The sequence below is a fragment of the Lactuca serriola genome, chromosome 4, assembly GCF_051521515.1.
Source record: "Lactuca serriola cultivar US96UC23 chromosome 4, Lser_US96UC23_V15, whole genome shotgun sequence".
Classification (NCBI taxonomy): Eukaryota; Viridiplantae; Streptophyta; class Magnoliopsida; order Asterales; family Asteraceae; genus Lactuca; species Lactuca serriola.
The window spans coordinates 314474824-314496488 of record NC_136411.1 but is presented as its reverse complement, the minus strand read 5'-3'; the positions used below and the strand labels follow the sequence as shown (position 1 = coordinate 314496488).

General features: G+C 42.7%; 1 non-coding gene across 1 annotated transcript; it reads right to left on the bottom strand.

The window, feature by feature from the left end:
- Positions 1-20905: 20905 nt before the first annotated feature.
- On the bottom strand, positions 20906-21012 carry LOC145103539 (small nucleolar RNA R71). Its single transcript, XR_013706625.1, has one exon. It is a non-coding gene; the product is annotated as a small nucleolar RNA R71 (small nucleolar RNA).
- Positions 21013-21665: the final 653 nt, after the last annotated feature.

Below are 21665 nucleotides of genomic sequence, written 5' to 3'. Positions count from 1 at the left end.
GTAAACCCATGTTTCTCCATTTCTTTTGTGTTTTGGGTGGTTCTAACTCATGCATGCAAGTTTCTAGACACTTAAACAAGCATACGAAGGTGTTAAGGGCACTTAAACACCTTGAAAAGGTGTTTATGGTTTTGGGAGATGCTCTAAAATCGTAAACTCATGTTTATCCCTTCCTTTCATGATTTTTGGGTTCCTAGTTCATGCATGTAGGGTTCTACTCCTTTATACAAACATTAGAAGGCATTAGGGACATCTAAACACCTTTTGGAGGTGTTTACGGTTTTGGGATGAACTCCCCAAACCGTAAACTCATATGAACATGGGGAAATGATGATTTTCGAGTGCTAAACTCATATAGGAAGGGATCTATGCTAGTTGTCAAGGCTTAGGATGAACCAAGGCACACTTTGGCACCCATTTAACCAATAATGTTCTTGGACCGTAAACACCTTGTTCTTGGTGTTCTTAGATGATTTCAAGTGTAAGCAAGTTTCTATCAAACACACAAGAAGCTAGGGTAAGTGCACTTACGATGTAGGAGCTTGGATGATCGTTTTTGGCATATTTGACGGGATGAACTTATGATAGTTGAGAGAATTTCTTGAGTGTTCTTGAGGTGGGAGTTGGAAAAATGAGAGAAAATGTCTAAGTGTCATATTTATACTCTCGGGGGTTTGCAGTAAAAAACTCCGATCCGTAAATTCCAAATTTTTGGAGTTCCGCGACTTACGCTAAACACGGCAACTCTAAATTTTTACTTCCTTAGTTTTGGTTCGCTTGACGAATATTATTTAAAATATTCCAACGGTCTTAAATCCGGCCAAAAAAATTTTGAGATAAATTTGGCTAATTTTTGACATGCTTAATTACGTTGTTAAAACAAACGGGAATTTCAGGTTGTCACATTATCCCCCCATTAGAGGGAATTTTGTCCCGAAATTAGAGTTTAGGCAAGGAAGTAGGCACGAACAATTGAGAAAAGAGATGAGAGTACTTTCTATTCGGTTGGTCCTCGTACTCCTAAGTGAACTCCGGCCTTCGCTTGGCGTTCCAGCAAACCTTCACTTAACGGGATGCGGATTTCGTTTCGTTCGCTTGATCGCTCGGTTTGTGATTTCCTACAGGTTTTTCTACGAAGTTAGGGTTCCCAATGATGGTTATCAACACAAGTGGAATTTCGAGAGTTACGTCGCGCAAACACCTTGTCCATGCTAGAGACGCGAATCGATTACGGCGAAATTTATGGAATTCCTAAATTAGCCGAGGTCTGACGAGGGTTGGACCAATTCTTATAAAGAATTTCCGATGGTTCTAAGCTCTCGGAAAGGTAGAGCTTTTCAGTATTTAGAACATAATGTACTTCTATGGGGAGATCATCACCGGCGGGATCGCTATTTTAAAGTTCCAAACGTTCTCTCTTACTGAGGGTGTAGTTCCCGGGTTGGTTCTTAAAAGGCTCCTGTTAACTTCGGATTCGTATTTCCTACTGATTGGTTTTCGGAGGTTTTCTGGATCCTCGGATGTAATGGTTACTACCGGTATCTATTGGTCACAAGGCATCCATCTCGACCTAGTGCAAAATGGACTTGCACTTCTGACTCTTGAGGCGTCCCTAATGGAAACTCTCAGAGTCGGTGAGATGGGGTTTTACCAGACGATCGTTTAGAAAATTTTTAAACTTTTCATCATCGCCTAGTTGACGCTTTCACGATATGATTTCTCACAGGAAAGAATCGTGCTCCTACTTGCTTTGCTGCTTCACGAATAGCAATCTCTGCTCAGGGATAACTTAGTCCTTAGAGATTTTCTGAAGTGTTGGACTATCTCGGGGGGGGGGGGGGATTCTACTGTTTATGTGTGAGATAGTAAACTTGGAACACCTAGTAGTCTAATGAATCTCTAAGACATGCCCTATTCTCTAAGGCGTCGGTTTATTTTAGTTGCAGAAAGCGCGTGCTCTTGTATAACCCATCGACTAACACCTAGACTGGTGTCAAGTCTATAATCTCTTCGGGATCAGGGTTATAAGGCTTAACACCACCTACTTTCGTACTTTATTCAAGTATTCTTGGCTGCGGAGGTTATCCTGTGGTTCTCGGCATTCTAGTATTCACTTCGGAGAATGCAGTCTATCGTCTACAGAGCGACGGTGACTATTCTCACACGAGGAGGCAGTGTGTCCTAAACACTACTTGTCGGTAACAAGATGGACGCAGTGCCTGAGTAGTGCGAGTATCTTTGGCAACTACTCTTCTGGTGTTTCTGAGTTTCCTTGATTTAGATTATGTCTAGAAGTATAGGGTTCCGTTACTTGGAACTTCTAATTTCCTCATCCACTCTACTCAGAGCTTATCTTATTGCAACTTCTAGGTTTTCAGGATCTCTGCTGAGATGCTTAATACGTGGGATCAAGTGTGAATGGATGGTTCGTAGTCAATGTCCTTGACTCTTACGACTCATATTTCCTTACCAACTGAGGGTGTTAGCTACTATGTTGGCTTAACTGGGATGACAACAAATTTCAGATTTGTGGTCATTATAGTAGCTCAACCCGTGGTGGTTCTCTTGACTCCAGTTTCTATTCTATGGGATAGGATGAAGGGTTTTACTATGAGGTTCATGGTAGAGCTCATACTTGGCTTAACCACTAATACTTGGTGTATGCAAGCCGTATACAGTTGAGGTCGACAGGATGTTCAGTTGTGCGACTCCACCCCAGACCCACAACCCAACGAGGAATAGGCAGTACGGAGGAAGAACACATCTTAAATCTTTTTTGATCTCAATTATATACCACCCTTATGCATATATTCAGTTATAGTAGTTAGTCCCATGATTTCTATCCTCTTGATTCACGAACCTGATTGTGAGGTGCGAAGGGTCTTTCTGGGGGATCTACGGAGTAGGTTTCGGGTGGTTATCGTCTTCTGGAATACCTGCAGTGTCTTTCGCTTCAGGTTCTATCTACTTAAGAAAGTTTGGTTACAGCGCGCGATACCTTACTCAGGGGTACTTCGGAAAGTTTTAGATAAGAGCGACGACCGACGTATCGCATTAAGTTTTATTATTATTTGGTTAGGAAGAACTTTTATTTTCCGAAATGGCTACGGTGAAAGTTCTTTTTACACAACACTAGGGATTTACACATGGTTACACTAGGTCAAACCATGATTGATAGAGGAGTCGAAGTTGGCATACATCGACCTGACATAGAATGAGGGTCGATAGGGCCATGTGCTGAATGGGCACACAAGTTCTTGGCGTCTCGGGTTTCATCCCATGTTTCACAGTTGCGGATACTTGGGCCGATAGAGTCGATGTAGAAATATAGAGGATCCTGAGTGTTTCGGAATAGTGTACCCTTCATGAACGTATTCTCACGAGGCCTTTTATAACCGCCTAGCATACACTAGTCATGTATAATTAAGGTGGGGAGGACTGTTGAATGAGCGACCCCACCCTAAATCCACAACCATATGAGGAACAGGAAATGAAGCAGCATCACTCACTCGAGGTCTATCTATCTTAATTATACATGGATTTAACGTATATATTGAGCCACTATAGTTTTACCTTATGAAATTTTTAGTTTTACAACAGTGCTGCGACATTTAACAAAGTTACAGTATTAGATTTACTACAAGATTAACGCCGTGAACTAGGTGTATTACAAAAGCAAGTATATCCAGTACAAAGGTCCCTTTACTGTCGGGATCTCGCAAAAGATAAGACTCTGGTCGCACAAGTTCTAAACAGTTTATGAGTCTGATACAACGAACTCTTAGAATACTTTAACAAGGGTTTGGAGTAGTTTCTCCTGCAGCGGTGATCCTTAGTATCTTCCCGTCTACGCCGGAGTTCTTTACTATTGGACAGTCCTTTTTGAGGTGTCCCATCTCGCCGCACTGGTGACATGTTTGGTTCGTACTAGTATTGGTGTTGGGAGTGAGGTGCTTAGTCAGAGTTACGTGGACACGAGTGCCCTCCTCATTACTCCACTTTGAAAATTTACTTTTAAAGAGCCTGACTTTATCACCATCTTTACGGGTAGGGTCGGTCCCGATGCCAGGGACTTGTGAAATGGGACGTGCCGGTGCTGAAGGGGCCAGGGTTGCCGCTTGCTGCTGTTGTGTGGCAAGTCTTCGGAGTCGTTGGTGCTCCTTTCTAGCTCGGCAATTTCGTTTCCTCTTCTCGGTTTTACAACATTGCATGTCCATGACAGTTGCCATTCGTTGGCTTCCTGGATCGGTACAACGATCATAATTTTCCATTCCTTTGACAGTCCTGATTGCATTGCTAGCGTCGAGGTTTGCACGGACAGTTGTCACGGTAGCTGTTACCGCGGCTTGGAAAGTGGCAGCACCGATATGAAGGATAGGGGCTTCGTTGTTTGGATGACTATCTCTGGATGACGACATGATTCTGTAACACGAAAGACGAGGGGTTCGTGAGTGACCAAGGTTGACTCTAGATTATTTGATTCTGACTAAGAGATGAGTTATTATACATGAGAACTCAGCTTATAGACGTTATGATATAATCAAGACTGGGCGGATAGTAAAATGTGTGATTCTATTTTAGTTTCACATCCCGACGTGGAAAAGAAACTAAGTCAGCAACCTCACATTTTACTGTCTACCAGGTCTTCGTTATATATAACTTGGAAATGTATGAGCGAGGAAATCATACTATGAACCTTCTTACTAACCCTTCATAATTGGACTAGAATTCCTAGTAAGGGTTGTCTTTGGACCTAGATGTATTTCAATCGTTCACCAATGGGGTAGGAGTATGTTCTCGAATGTTTGACCTACATACCTATGATGCAGCCTGGGTATCAAGGTTGGGGTATGAGTATCGAAAACCATAAGAAGGGGGTCGTTCCTACTAAGTTATCTTTACACTGGAGAGATTCACTCTCTTACTCTGGAGAGATCCGAGGACAGTTCAGAATGAAGCCCGCGGGGAGAAAGGCTCATGAAGACTTATGGCTAAACACTATCAATCAAGGTTTTGAAATCCGATCTAATCATATTACTTGCGACGGGAAAGGCGATCTACCTAACACATAGTGTGAGTAGTGTAATCACTAACTCACTAAATTGTATTATTTTATGGGTGTATTAGCGCGATGAATACGAGGAAAGGACACTTCTCGGGTTCCATGTATTGGCTCCCTCTGTCTACCTATTATCCTTGATTGGGACCGGTGTTGGTTTTCTTTGGGTAGTTACCTAGGGTTCTTTTCTCGTGAAGACATATTGAATTTCTACTCCGTCTTACTTCCGATCCTGACTCTGAGTGTCATCGCTTCATGATGGATGACTAGAAATCTCGGAAGTTCAGGCGGATTTCCCAACGGTGTCCCTAAAAGGTATAGGAGCTTGGTTGTTTAATTAGTCTTGTCCTGGTTCATTTATTTCGAAACTGGAAATCTTCTCAATGAGCTTCTTCTGGGTCTGAATCAACTCTTCAGTCAAACACTGAAGTGGATAGGTTCTTCTACAGGGTTCGTGCGAGAATGGAAATGTCTAGAGAATCCTAATAGATTATTAACATTTCACTGGGTGATCCATATCGATTCCTGCTACAATTACATAGGGTACACAATTTATATATAGCTTAGATCCAATAGGCCTTCGAATATGTGATACTACTCTATATCCACATCCCAACGAGGAAAAGGAAGTAGAGCAAAACCACACATTCTTAGTCTATGGGATCCTTATTATATATAACCTTGGAAGTATACCCTCTGTAATCATAGGTATATCAATAAGGATCTTTTTAGTTTTTCACACAAGGTTATCTATGGATCCTAAAATACCCCTATGGCATTTTAATTTCTTGTTTGATTCTTAACTTCTTAATATAATTCTAGGATTAATGTGAGTCATTTAGTATTCCAAAATACTCCCATAGTATTCTAAACTTTATGTGTGGCTCTATCATTCCTAGTTGGTAAGTTTCAGACTCGTTGCAACACCACCATCACTCTCAAGCACACGTTGGTCGCATCTCGAATAAATGTAGTTGATCAGGTTACATTTATTCCAGCTTACGATTACATAACTGCTCAGGTTTGATGGTAGTGGTGAACATCCAAAGACTTTTATTCGTTCTTCTTGTGATACTTGTGTTCCAGTATTTAGATTCTAGGTGTCCTTATACTTTGGTAAAATATGGTTATATTTTAAAGTATAATGCTTGGTCAGAGTGTTTTATCCCTATGTATTTATAGGCTGTATATCTTTCATGAATTGATATACTGAGCTCACTATAAAAAATGCTCTGATACCAATCTGTCACACCCCAAAACTGGAACGGCGGAAACGTTCTGGGGTGGATGACGTCATGTCAAGTATCACAACATATGCAGTATAGTAATCAAAGTACAACAACTATTACATTAATAGTAATAATTTTACATAGTTTACATTTCATAGCAACATCAAAGTAATACAAGGAATAGTGTAGATGCAACTCGGTTCTAGACTGACTTCGCAAAGCTCCCGGGATGTACCTGTCAATTGCTGACCTGAGAATACAAGGTATTTTGAAAGTGAGTATCAACTTTTTATAATGCTGGTGAGTCGATAAGTATTTAGTGTCATTAGTATAAATATGCATTTTTATTCAAAATAACTTTATGAATGATAGTAGTTTAGAATCTACGGTGTATTAGCGTCCTTTCCAGAAAATCATATATTTTCTAAATAAAAGTAGTCTTCTACCAAAACCCGACCGATTTATGTTTTTAAGGACTAGTTTTCCCCTAATTATTATCATTACCAAATACAGAATTAACTTTCAAAGAGTAATAATAAAATCATAAGTGAAAATTACTTGGGGAAAATAATATATATACCTCAGCAGTAACACTGCTGACTAAAACAATAGAAAACATAGACTTCAGGAGAGTATGAAATGAATGATACGCCTGGATTAGTCTAAAAAAAGGAAGTACAGACTCCAGACAGTATCGAATGTATGATACAGCTAGCAAAGTCTAAAACAAAAAGGGTGAATGTGAACCCGTGTGTAACCATGTTGATCGACGATAGAGCATCTGATGACCCTCCAGGTCACGCGTAGAGGTAGTGGCATTATGTCACCCATGGTCCTTACCGGCATGGACTGTAGCTAGTAGTCTGGGTGTGGGAGTGTCAGTCCCGTATAGCTCTATACACATGATGTTCGCTCTCCTTCCCGAAGACTCTGGTTACACGGCGTTGGCGCAATGAAGTGTTGTAGAGGGAAATAGTGTGTCACATTCTAAAGTAAAAGAGAGAGAGAGAGAGAGAGAGAGAGAGAGAGAGAAATAGAGATAGAGATAGAGATAAAGATAAAGATAGAGGTAGAGGTAGAGATAGAGTCTCCTAACTATTCCTATAATAGTTACTAGGGTTCCAAAAACTTGAATAATAGAAGGTTCCCTGTATTATTCAAGGCGATGAATTGGTTGAGAGAGAGAGAGAGAGAGAGGTTTTATGTCCATACAAGTATACATGATATATAATTAATGTTTAAACGACCTTCGGACGGATAACCGATACCCACCAGACCACATCCTAATGAGGAAAAGGAAATAGGGCGAACTAGCCTTCCTAAGTCCTTTAAACATTATTTATATAACTATACAAATATAGGCATGCATTTAATGAAATAGAAGCATAGAAGAACACTATGGTAAAACCTTTGGAAAACTTTTAAAAATAAGAATTTACGACTAGATGTCATTTTGTAAAACAAGCTTTGAAAACCTTTGGAAATCCTTTGAAAAACCTTTCATAAACAACTTTGAAAAATGATTTGTATAAAACGGTTTAAGTGAAGAACTTTGGATAACCTTTAATGATCTAAAAAGGGATATTAATACTTTAACAAGATTCAAAAACATGATTTAGAAACTTTTAATCTAGATAAACAGTTTAAAATGCAAAATCTATTTTGCCATACAGTTATTAATCACATGTGATTTATCTAATAACTGTACAGTTCAACTTGTATTCCCCTCTATAAAAGCAGTTAAAATCATTTAAAAGGTTAATTCAGGGGTATGAACTCACCTGTCATGGGCGATTCGGATGAATGGACGGTAGAGGATGCTAAGTGTCAAGTAAGGACTTGACCACACACGCGAATCCTATTTAACATGTAATGATGCATTTAAGTATCCAATTAGTCATTTAACAATTAATTATGCAAGTTAGGACACCCTAAAGCATGACACACTTTGCTACAAGTGCTAGGAGTACCAAGGGTTGCATATAAAGAGAGCATAGTCTCCCTTTTGAGTTTACTCCTCAAATGGTAGTACCTAGGGGTGTTTACAGCTTTAATACCACTTCCCCCATGATTTTACGGCCGTAAACTTATGGTTGTGGTGCCATTGGGTTTTTAAAGGTCTTATATCACTCAAGGAATTATGCTAGACTCGAATCAAGGGCTAAGGAAGTGATTGGGGCTCAAAATGAACACAATTAGGGAGTTTATGGTCCTTGGACCACCCCCTTTGGTGTTTACGGTCATAAACAAAAGGGCTTACGGCCGTAAAACCATGTTTCTCCATTTCGTTTGTGTTTTGGGTGGTTCTAACTCATGCATGCAAGTTTCTGGACACTTAAACAAGCATAAGAAGGTGTTAAGGGCACTTAAACACCTTGAAAAGGTGTTTACGGTTTTGGGAGATGCTCTAAAACCGTAAACTCATGTTTATCCCTTCCTTTCATGATTTTGGGGTTCCTAGTTCATGCATGTAGGGTTCTACTCCTTTATACAAACATTAGAAGGCATCAGGGGCATCTAAACACTTGTTGGAGGTGTTTACTATTTTGGGATGAACTCCCCAAACCATAAACTCATATGAACATGGGGAAATGATGATTTTCGAGTGCTAAACTCATCTAGGAAGGGATCTATGCTAGTTGTCAAGGCTTAGGATGAACCAAGGCACACTTTGGCACCCATTTAAGGGTTTACGGTACAAGAATGTTCTTGGACCATAAACACCTTTTTCTTAGTGTTCTTGGATGATTTCAAGTGTAAAAAAGTTTCTATCAAGTACACAAGAAGCTAGGGTAAGTGAACTTACGGTGTAGGAGCTTGGATGATCGTTTTTGGCGGATTTGACGGGATGAACTTATGATAGTTGAGAGAATTTCTTGAGTGTTCTTGAGGTGGGAGTTGGAAAAATGAGAGAAAATGACTAAGTGTCATATTTATACTCTCGGGGGTTTGCGGTCAAAAATTCCGAGTTTTTGTCCGTAAATTCCAAATTTTTGGAGTTCCGCGACTTACGCTAACCATGACAACTCTAAATTTTTACTTCCTTAGTTTTGGTTCGCTTGACAAATATTATTTTGGGATAAATTTGGCTCATTTTTGACGTGCTTAATTACATTGTTGAAACAAACGGGAATTTCGGGTTGTCACATAAAATCATAACATAAGGATGAGGAGCGGTACGGTCACGCCTTCTCCTTTCCAAGATCTGCTGAAGTACCTGAAACAGTAAACCAAAAACTGTATGCCCAAGGGCTTAGTGAGCTACCCCCGAAATACCAATACCACACTGACAATACCATATTAGTATCAATCAATCAATAAACATGCATACTGGGCCATCGGCTTGACTGGACCGTCCTATCGGGCCTACAGTCTGTCTGGATCTATCCCGAGCCTTCAGCATGACTGGTCTGCCACATGGGCCTACAGTCTCCCCGGACCGCTCATAGGGTATGTTGGCCTTCAGCACAACGCAGGACCGCCTCAACCCAATCAACAAATAAACAACCATGTACGAATAGCTATCTTATACTGGCATATACAAACATCAAGCATATCTATCTCACTAATTGTAAATCATAGAATCCTCTTGTAACTAGAACACCGACCTAGCAGGTCACTAGCATACCAATCCCTACGGATCATAAAATCATAACATATTGTCTATCCTGATTCCGATTGAATAGATTATAATCACATATAGAATACTACAACAATAACAACTAAAAGGGCCGGCCTTGGTGCCTTAGACCCTATCGATATAGTGAGGATAACTCACCTCGCAATGTCGACTCGGAAGGTAAACTCCAACTCTCGGATCACTCGACACAGGCTCCACAACCTCTGATCATAGTACAATATACACATAAGTCCTTAACCTTATAAGGTACTCCATAACCCACTAGTCAACCCCTGATCAAAGCCAAAATCCTTAGTCAAGGTCAACAGTCCATGTTGATGTCAATTCACCGAGTGCCCTTGGCTACTTGTTGAGTCCCTTGAAGCACATTCCTACTCGTCGAGTCGTCAGGGTGACTCGTCGAGTCCTTTGATTCTCGATCACACCTTAAGGTCACCCGTCGAGTCCCCCCCTTGCAAATCGATGGATATACACTCAAACAAATCCTGGTTAAACTCATCCGACTTGCCGAGTTATTCTTCAACTCGTCGAGTCTTATTGCAATCTTCATCGGACTCGCCCAGTTGTTCATCCAACTCGTCAAGTTCACGACCATCTTCAAGTGACTCGCCAAGTCAACCTAGCGACTCGCTGATTCCATTCGGTCCTTTTTCCATACAGACCTATTTTGAGCCATGCAGCGGCTCCAAATCAAAGATCCAAGCTTCTAGGGCATGCTTATCACGTAAAGTTGCAAAATTTACATGTATGCATGACTTTAAAGGCTCTAAATGCCAAATCTAATCTCTTAATGGGGCTTCATGCTCGAGAGGGGCCTCAATCACGACCACCACTATAACTTTATGCGTCTAGAATCCAAAGAGGGTCCATATCTGAAGTTACAACTTCAGATCTAGCCCATAGCTCATCATACCAACTTGAAATTCCATAAAAAGCCCAAGAAACTCAACAAAAAGGAAGTAAGGATGGCACTTTGATACCTCCAAAGGATGCTAGCTAAGGTAAATCGTACTTCCCACGCCTTCCTTGCTTCAATTCCTTTGCACTCCTAGCTTTATTCCTCCAAGATTCTCTTTCCAAGCTTCAAACACCCACACAATGGCTCACACACCCGTATAAGGGCTCTCAGGACTCTCTAGAACTGTAAAGAGGCCCAAGGGAGGCTAAGGTCCCTTTAAATAGTGGTGCAAAGCCCGAGATTTAGGGTTTCAGCTGCCAGCTCCTACTCGCCGAGTCCCAATATGGACTCGTCGAGTAGGTCACTTAACACGTGATCCAATCTCGCTGCTACTTGACGAGTAGGTCAACCGACTCGTCGAGTAAAGCTTAACTCAATGAATCTTATTTACGCAGTACCTGAGAATCGGGGCGTTACAGCTCTCCCCCACATGAACTAGACTTCGCCCTCGAAGTGTTCTGGAATAAACAATGCCGGGTAATGATTGCACATCTCCGTCTTCGGCTCCCATGTCCACTCGGATCCCCTCCGATGTTCCCATTGTACCTTTACCAAAGGTATTTCCTTGTTCTGCAGAATCTTCTTCCTTTCCAAAATAGCCACATGCCTCTCCACATAGTTCAGGCGCTCATCGACCCGAATGTCGTCCAACAACACCACTGCCTCCTGGTCCATAATGCGTTTTCGCAATTGCGAAACATGAAACGTGTTGTTGATCCGGCTAAGCTCCTCCAGAAGCTCTAGCATATAAGCCACTCTGCCAACCCTGGCGACAATCCTGAACGGCCCAATATAGCGGGGACCTAACTTTCCCCTCTTCCTGAAGCGGATCACATGCTTCCAGGGTAAGTCCTTCAGGAGAACCATGTCACCCACCTGAAATCCCAGCTCAGATCGACATCGGTCGACATAACTTTTCTGCTGAATGTGAGCGGTCTACAGTCACTGTCTAATATGTTGTTTCATCTCGGTAGTTTGCAGAAATACCTCTGTCCGACCCATCACTCTCTGCCCGACCTCGCCCCAGCAGACTGGGGTCCTACACTTCCGCCCATACAACAACTCGAAAGGCGGGGCGCCAATACTGGAATGATAGTTATTGTTGTAGGCGAACTCTACAAGCGGTAGGTGGGAATCCCAACTCCTACCGAAATCAATGACGCACGCCGTCAACATATCCTCGAGGGTCTGAATGGTCCGCTCACTCTGTCCATCAGTTTGCGGATGGAACGTCCTACTAAAATGCAGTCTCGTACCCAGTTCCTTGTGGAACTTCTGCCAAAAGTGGGAAGTAAACCTGACATCCCGATCGGAAACAATGGAAACTGAGACCCTATGGCGAGAGACAATCTCGCGGACGTACAGGTCGGCCAACTTCTCTGCCGATGAACTCTCCCGTATGGCTAGGAAATGGGCACTCTTAGTCATTTGATCCACAATGACCCATATAGCGTTGAACCCCTTTTCCGTGTTCGGCAAGTTCGTGATGAAATCCATTGCGATCCGTTCCCATTTCCACATGGGAATTTCTAGAGGCTGCAGCTTACCATACGGCCTCTGATGCTCGGCCTTGACCATCCTGCAGGTGAAGGACCTCTCAACAAACCAAGTGATATCTCGCTTCATACCAGGCCACCAATAACTCGAACTCAAATCATGGTACATCTTAGTGACTCCCGGGTGAATAGAAAAACGAGACTTATAAGCCTCCTCCATCACTGTGTGCCGGACCACTCCGGACATCGGAACCCAAACCCGATCGTAACGGGTCAACAATCCGCGACTATCCTGAAAAAACCGAGCGCTATCGCCCTTAATCCTCTCCATCTTCCAGTTCTCCAGTCCCAAACCCTCAATCCGAGCATCCCTGACCAAACCCACCAACAGGGAATCCACCGCTATCCTCATACACCTGGCTGGGGTAGAGGACCCAGCTGTCTTGCGGCCCAGAGCATCCGCAACCACGTTCGCTTTACCAGGATGGTAAAGGATCTCACAATCATAGTCCTTGACCACATCCAGCCACCTGCGCTGCCTCGTGTTCAGGTTCGGCTGATCCATGATGTGTTTCAAACTCTAGTGATCCATGTATATAGTACAATGGACCCCATATAGATAGTGCCTCCAAATCTTGAGAGCGAAGACTACCGCTCCTAAATCAAGATCGTGCGTGGGGTATCTCGTCCCCTCTTCATGAGAACCGCCCCCAAACCTGCGATGGACGCATCGCAAAATACCACAAAGTCCTCAACTCCTCGGGGAGTATCAACACCGGTGCCTCGCATAAACATTGCCGCAAGGTCTCAAATGCCCTCTGCTGCTTAGGGCCCCATCAGAAATCCACCCCCTTCCTCGTTAGACGAGTGAGAGGCACGACAATCTTGGAGAAATCCCGAATGAATCTCCGATAATACCCTGATAAACCCAATAAACTCCTGATGTCTGAGGGAGATTTCTGAATCTCCCACTTCATAACCGCCTCCACCTTGGCCGGATCGACCAAAATCTCCTCCTGGTTAACAAAATGTCCAAGGAACTGGACGTCTTGTAACCAAAACTCGCATTTCGAGAACTTGGCATACAACCGTTCTCGCCTCAGAACCTCTACCAACTCCCTGAGATGATCCTCATGCTGCTCTCGGGTCTTGGAATACACCAAGATATCATCTATAAACACAATGACCGAGCGATCGAGCATCAGCCTGCATACTTGGTTCATCAGATCCATGAACACATTTGGCGTGTTGGTGAACCCAAATGGCATCACCACGAACTCTCAATTACCATAACGAGTCCGAAACGCGGTCTTCTCCACATCTTCCTCCCTCACCCTGACTTGGTGATATCCTGATCTCAAATCAATCTTGGAAAACCAAGATGCACCCTACAGCTGATTGAAAAGATCATCTATCCTCGGGAACGGATAACGGTTTTTCACCGTTAACTTGTTCAGCTCCTGATAGTCAATGCACATCCTGTGCGAACCTTCCTTCTTCTTGACGAAAAGGATCGGTGCTCCCCAGGGTGAACTACTCGGACGAATAAACTGCTTACCCAATAGTTCATGCAACTGAGATGATAGCTCCTGCATCTCAGGCAGTGCCAAACGATACGACGCCTTGGCGATAGGGGCCACACCAGGCACTAGATCAATCCTGAACTCAACCTACCTCTCCGGAGGCACTCCAAGTAACTCCTCTGGAAACACATCAGCAAATTCTCTCACCACCGGGACCTCAGACACTAAGAGCTTCTCTCTATCCCACGTATCTGCCACATACGCCAAATAACTGGCACACCCGTGCTGAATACACTATCGAGCCCTCGCTGCCGAACAAAACCCTGATCCCAACCTAGTGCCCACACCATATACTACAAGCTCTCCCCCACTTGGGGTTCGAACCACCACCCGCTGTCTCTCACAGTCGATCATGGCGCCAAAACGGCTAAGCCAATCCATCCCTACAATCACGCATACATCCCCATGGGGATAGGGATCAAATCTATCGGTAAGGACACCCCGAAAATCTCCAACTCGCACCCCCGGTAGACCGTAGAAGCTGAAACCCCGTGCTCGTTGGCGATCGAAACTCTCAACGGGCACTCAAGATCATCCATCAGCACACTAAAGCTTCCACTGAAAGTCTGAGATACGAACGACCGACTCGCCCCCGAGTCAAATAAAATCAAAGCAGGCAAGGAATTCACTTAAAACATACCTAATTACAGGTATAACCAATAAGCATAACACAAATTCGATAACAGAGACAGAGAATAGAAACATACCATCAACCACATCCGGTGCTGCCTTGGCCTCCTCGGCCGTGAGCTGGAAGGCTCGACCCTGAGCCTTCGGAGGCTCCACCTTGACTGGCTTCCCATCTCCAATCCTCACAGTAGCTGGCGCGGAACCCTGCGCCAGTTTGGCGGCGAGCTGCGGACAGTTGGTCTTCACATGACCAACCTGATAACAATGGTAACAAATGCTCATATCTGCGGGAGAGGCGGACTGACGGCAGTCCCTGGCATAGTGCCCCTCCTTGACACATTTATGGCACCCACATCCTGCTCTACAAACTCCCGAATGAACCCTACCACACTTTCCACAAGTGCGGCTCTACGGACCCCCAGACCGTGTATCAACAGTCTTATACCACTTAGGCGCCGGCTGAGACTATGCGGGTGCCTGACGCTGCTCCTTCTACTACAGCTCTATCTCCAACTCAAGCCGCCTCGCGGCTTCCTGAAGATCCAGGAAGGTATCCCATCGTTGTGTAGACACAAACTGTCGAATATCAGTCTTGAGCATACTCAGATAACGAGTCATCTGAGACTGCTCCAAAGGAAACTTCGGGCAAAACATAGCCCTATACGTGAACATACAGGTAATCTCCATCACAGACTCCCCATCCAATCTCAACGTCAAAAACTCATGAGCAAGCCGCTCCCGCTCAACGTGTGGAACGTTGCGGGTGCGGAAAATATCCATGAACGGCTCCCAAGTAACAGCAGCCCGCTGATCATCAGTATACGACCCAGTCATCAATCTCCACCAGTCCTTTGCCCCAAGCCTCAGTAGGTTCAGGGCACATCTGACCTTTTGGTCAGCCGGGCATGAGCACGTGAAAAAGCAAGTCTCCACGTCAGACAACCACCGCATAGCCCTGATCGCATCCTATGTACCATCAAATTTCGAGGGTTTCGTATTATTGAAGTCCCGGTACTGGAAAGCCCTGTCGGCTACTCCTTTAACCCCTGCCGCAGTTACAACCGAGGTGGCTATAGCGACAACTATCTCTGCTAGAGCTGCATATTAGTCATGAAAGTATTCAACCATCACAGTCTTAATCAACCCAAACATCTCTGGCAGCTGTGCTCGGAACACAGCAGCAATCTCATCGTGCATGATCTCTCGGATCTTGACATCCTACTCCTCGGTCCCTATCTGTACCACGGGCTCAGGTGCTACCGGCACCTCCAACCCTGCGTCTCCCGACCCCAATCCTGATCCTAATCATGATTCAGATCCAGAAGCAACACGTCTCATCACCACCATACTGAAATATATATATATATATATATATATATATATATATATATATATATATATATATATATACAATTCATCAGATAAATAACATAATGTCGGGAGACCAAAACCCACAAACCCTAGGGGTTCTGACTTCCTTGCTACGCGTATATGTCCTATGCATTCAGTAGTACATACCATACTATCTTCCACACCTACCCATATTTGTCTCAAGTATCGCCACAACGTCCTAAGAATATCTTTAACATAGAAATGCGCTCAACCCTCACTTCTAGGGGAATACCAACTATCTCGTATCGAGTCTCACCACTTATCACGACTCACACATCCATGAAACTTCCATCATCCCCTGCAGCGGCAGTGCACGCTAGCTGCACATAACGCTAGACCCAATAAACTTCCAAATATCCAATCCTACACTAAGGTCGAATCAGACATTCTCAGGCTATCAGATCTTGATTATACACAGCCGTGATGAATACACCAAACATCTACAGTTATGATGTCAATGCCATATTCAAGAAACCCTAGGCTAACAGGCATCATATAATCAGGCAAATCTATCATGCGATTCCTGAAGATCCCTAGCCTCGCACTAGCATGCTGTTCTAACATATCAGAATATCAAATAACTGTATGGTATTTTGGGGTTTACTTACAGGCTCCGGCTGATCGTACCCTCTGCATCCTCCATCCTTATTTTGAAAACCATTTTAAAACTTAGTTTCTGAAAATCTCTTTGATTTGAGACTGGATTCACAGGAGTGTTCCACCAATTCACTCAAACCAAGGCTCTGATACCAACTTGTAACATCCATAAATTTTACACCACATTTAAAAATTTTCAATCATAAATGAAAGTCAAATAGCATTGTTTACAAAAATCTATTCAAGTAAATGTCCATCAGAGTGTCCAAAAATCATAACATAGGGATGAGGAGCGGTACGGTCACGCCTTCGCCTTTCCAAGATCTCCTGAAGTACCTGAAACAGTAAACCGAAAACTATAAACCCGAGGGCTTAGTGAGGTACCCCCAAAATACCAATACCACACTGACAATACCATATCAGTAACAACCAATCAATCAACATGTATACTGGGCCATCGGCCTTACTGGACCGCCCTACTGGGCCTACAGTCTGTCTGGATCTATCCCGAGCCTTTGGCATGACTGGTCCGCCACATGGGCCTACAGTCTCCCCGGACCACTTATAGGGTACGTTGGCCTTCAGCACAAAGCAGGACCGCCTCAACCCAATCAACAAACAACCAACCATGTACGCATAGCTATCATATACTGGCATATACAAAAATCAAGTATATCTATCTCACTAATCGTAAATCATAGAATCCTCTCGTAACTAGAGCATCGTCCTTGCAAGTCACTAGCATACCAATCCCTACGGATCATAAAAGCATAACATACTGTCTATACTGATTCTGATCGAGCAGATCATAATCATATATAGCATACTAAAACAATAACAACTAAAAGGGTCGACCTTGGTGCCGTAGACCGTATCGATATAGTGAGGACAACTCACCTCACAATGTTGACTCGGAAGGTAAACTCCAACTCTCGGATCACTCGACACAGGCTCCACCACCTATGATCATAGTACAATATACTCATAAGTCCTTAACCTTATAAGGTACTCCATAACCCACTAGTCAACCCCTGATAAAAGCCAAAGTCCTCAATCAAGGTCAACAGTCCATGTTGACCTCAACTCGGCGAGTGCCCTCGGCTACTTGCCGAGTCCCTTGAAGCACATTCCAACTCGCCGAGTCATCGGGGTGACTCGTCGAGTACTTTGATTCTCGATCACACCTTAAGGCCACCCATCGAGTCTCCCCCTTGCAACTCGATGGATATACACTCAAACAAATCCTGGATAAACTCATCCGACTCGCCGAGTTGTTCTTCAACTCGTCGAGTCTTCTAGAAATCTTAATCGGACTCGCCGAGTTGTTCATCCAACTCGTCGAGTTCACGACCATCTTCAAGTGACTCGCCGAGTCAACCTTGCGACTCGCCGAGTCCCTTCAGTCCTTTTTCCATACAGACCTATTTTGAGCCATGCAGCGGCTCCAAATCACAGATCCAAGCTTCTAGGGCATGCTTATCACGTAAAGTTGCGAACTTTATGTGCATGCATGGCTTTAAAGGCTCTAAACTCCAAATCTAAGCTCTTAATGGGGCTTCATGCACAAGAGGGACCTCAATCACGACTAGCACTGTAACTTTATGCTTCTAGAATCCAAAGAGGGTCCAAATCTTAAGTTACAACTTCAGATCTAGCCCATAGCTCATCATACCAACTTGAAATTCGATAAAAAGCCCTAGAATTCAACAAAAAGAAAAAGTGAATTAAGTATGGCACTTTGATACCTCTAAAGGATGCTAGCTGAGGTAATTCTTCCCACGCCTTGCTTGCTTCAGTTCCTTTGCACTCCTAGCTTTCTTCCACCAAGATTCTCTTTCCAAGCTTCAAACACCCACACAATGGCACACACACCCGTATAAGGGCTCTCAGGACTCTCAAGAACTGTAAAGAGTCCAAAGAGAGGCTAAGGTCCCTTTAAATAGGGGTGTAAACGCCATGATTTAGGGTTTCAGCCGCCAGCTCCTTGATATGTGCATAATTAGGTAATCATTTAGCATACATTTTTATTCATTTTTAACTGATTATGTGTATAATGTGGACAAAAGGTACTTAATATTGTTTAAATTTTGTTTTCAGTCCAAAAGACATGCTTGGGAGTGAAAGGGAACAAGGGGAAGCAATTAGAGACCAAAGAATGAAGATTGAGGGACAAAAGCTTACCTACTCGGCGAGTACACGAGCCTACTCGGCGAGTTTATTAGAATATTCCAGAAGATAAGCTACGACTCCTGATCTGAGACAGATAACTAAGGACCTACTCGGCGAGTTGGGTCTGCTACTCGCTGAGTACACCCTGTTTTGTGATAGTTATAAAAACCGAGCCTTTATCCGATGGGAATACTTTTCTGGCGTTTTTTGAAGATCCATCTACGATTGAGAACTCTAATCTTCAACCTTTTGAAGAATCAAAGCAACTAGGTCAATCGTTCCACTTAGCTTTAGGAATTAAGTATGTTTAGCCTAGTTAAACTTGTTTTTGTGTTTGTTTTTACTGCAATTATGAGCTGAATATGTTTTTCTTTCTATTTTAGGAATACCAAGGAACTCCTATGGTTTAATTCTTAGCTTTTGATTGATTGTTTATTGATGATTTATTAAATTAATTTTGTTAAAGAACCTTATGCATTAATCACAACTATTTTCTGTTAATTGGAGGACAATTAAGCTGTGTGAACATCTCTTAGTTGTTAACCTCATATGTCTATGTGAACACTTAATCATATGCTTAGGAATAATGAATATGTAACTAAGATTAACAAGATAATGGGTAGATTAATGTGTGAGCTAGTTTGAGAAACCAACAAACAAGAGCTTAACTGAACCACAATTTGATTAACCACTACAAATCTTAATTAATCCAAATCATTAATCTAGGGAATTAATTAGTTTACACTTGATCACCGCTTGAATTAATTAATTGTCTAAGGGTTAGGAGTAATGATCATGAACCTAACCATTATAGTTGGTAGCCAATAACAATTAATCTATCATAAATACAAAATAACCATACGAGTGAATTGGTTGAACCTAAATAGAAACATCTTTATTAAATTTGGTGAATTAGTTGTTTGCTTTAGTTACTTAGTTAATTAAGTGTTTTTTTTTGTGGTGTGCTTAAGTTTCTAGTCTTGCAAAACTAGAGAAAAACCTTTTTACTTTCATTAATTGCTTAGTTAAAATTAGCCATTAGTTTAATTTTCCGTTCCCTGAGTTCGATACGCTACTTATTCAACTATACCACTAAAAGACAGGTTCACTGCCTTTGTGTGCTAAATTTATTAATAAAAAGTAGGAATAAAACAAGTGCATTTTACACACATCAAGTTTTTGGCGCCGTTGCCGGGGAACGGTTCTAAATAATTAATCTAATCCTTAATTTTTTCGATCCTTTGTGTTAGTTTACTGGCACAAAGTTAATTTATTGCAATTTAGTAGTTAGAAATTAGGTTTTAGCATCTGTTTTTGTTTTAATATTAAGTTTATAATTTCTTCAAAATTACAATGATACTCGCCGAGTGCAGCCGCACCTACTCGGCGAGTACAAGTGTATTTGACAGATTAATTTTTGATTTTTTTAGTACATTTTTTTGTTCTTTTTACGTTTTTATCTTGTCTATTTCAGGACTTTCATGACCAGAGGATCAAACACCCCGCTGGTACCCCCGTTTGAAGCTCCCGAATCCGCATTGAAAAAGAACAAAGGAAAGGACGTGGAGAGCTCGAGTACACCAAAGAAGTCACCTTTGTCCAATTTGAAGACTGTTTATGGGAAAAAGAGGAGCAGCAAATCAGGAGCATCCAACGCTTCTTTAGTAATCGACGAACCGGTGAAGGAAGATATTGAGTACGAGACCGAGGAAGATGAAGAGCCTACACAAGAGCACGAATCCGATTTCGAGGAAGAGTTAGCTATCACAATGGCTAACATTGATGAAATCCCTATGGGAGAATGGAAGAAGAGGATGTGCGACGACACTGGCCCGGGACTTCTGAACCCGCAATTCCCACGACTGCTACTTTCGAGCTAAAGGGTCATATACTAGCTTTACTTAAGGAAATACCTTTTTATGGAAAAGACCACCAAGATGCCTACAAGCATTTGGATGAAGTCAATGATGTAGCTGATTACTTCAATATTCCAAATGTGCCTCGCGAGACTCAGCTACTTCGCATGCTTCCGGTGACAATCAAAGGTGCTGCAAAAGACTGGCTCAACTCACTTCCCCCCGGATCAGTCACCACATGGGCGAAGATGAAAGAAAAATTCATTATTCTCTTTTGCCCACCTTCCAAGATAGCCAAGTTGAAGAAGGCCATTGCTAACTTTGAACAACAAGCTGGAGAGTCGCTATATGAGGCTTGGGAGAGGTACAAGAGCTTACTAAGAAACTGCCCACACCATGACCTAAACAACCAGCAAGAAGTCTCCATCTTCTATGATGGAGTCAATGTCACAACTAGGCAGTTACTTGACTCGCAAGGCCCACTCACAAAGAAGCTGCCCCCGGTGATCAAAGAATTGATTGAAGAATTCTGTAAACACTCTAGAGAATACCACAACCCTAGACATGATGTCACTAGGGGAGCCGCATATGCAGCTACTGAAGACTTATCCGTGGTCATGGCTATGCTAAAAACCATGGATAGGAGGGTGGATAAAATGGATCAAACGATCCATGCTATTCGGGTGGGTTGTGAAAACTGCAATGGACCTCACCTCACTAGAGACTGTGATTTAGATGAGAATGGCAACAAGAAAGTGCAAGTTTGTTACTCAAGTGGAGACCGATATGATGAAGACTGGCACAAACAAAAGAAAGAGTGGCTCCCTTATGAAGAATACAAGAAAGCCAAGGAGGAAAGTTTTAGGTAAAAAGGGAGAGGCTTCTACCAAAAGGAGGAGCCGGTATAAGAGAGAAAGCCAAGCTTGGAAGAAATGCTCACCAAATTTGTAGTTGCTTCAGAAAAAATACATAGTGATCATGATGCTGCAATTCAAGAAACAAGGACCATGCTTAGAAACCAGCAAGCATGTATCCACAATATAGAAACACAGTTTG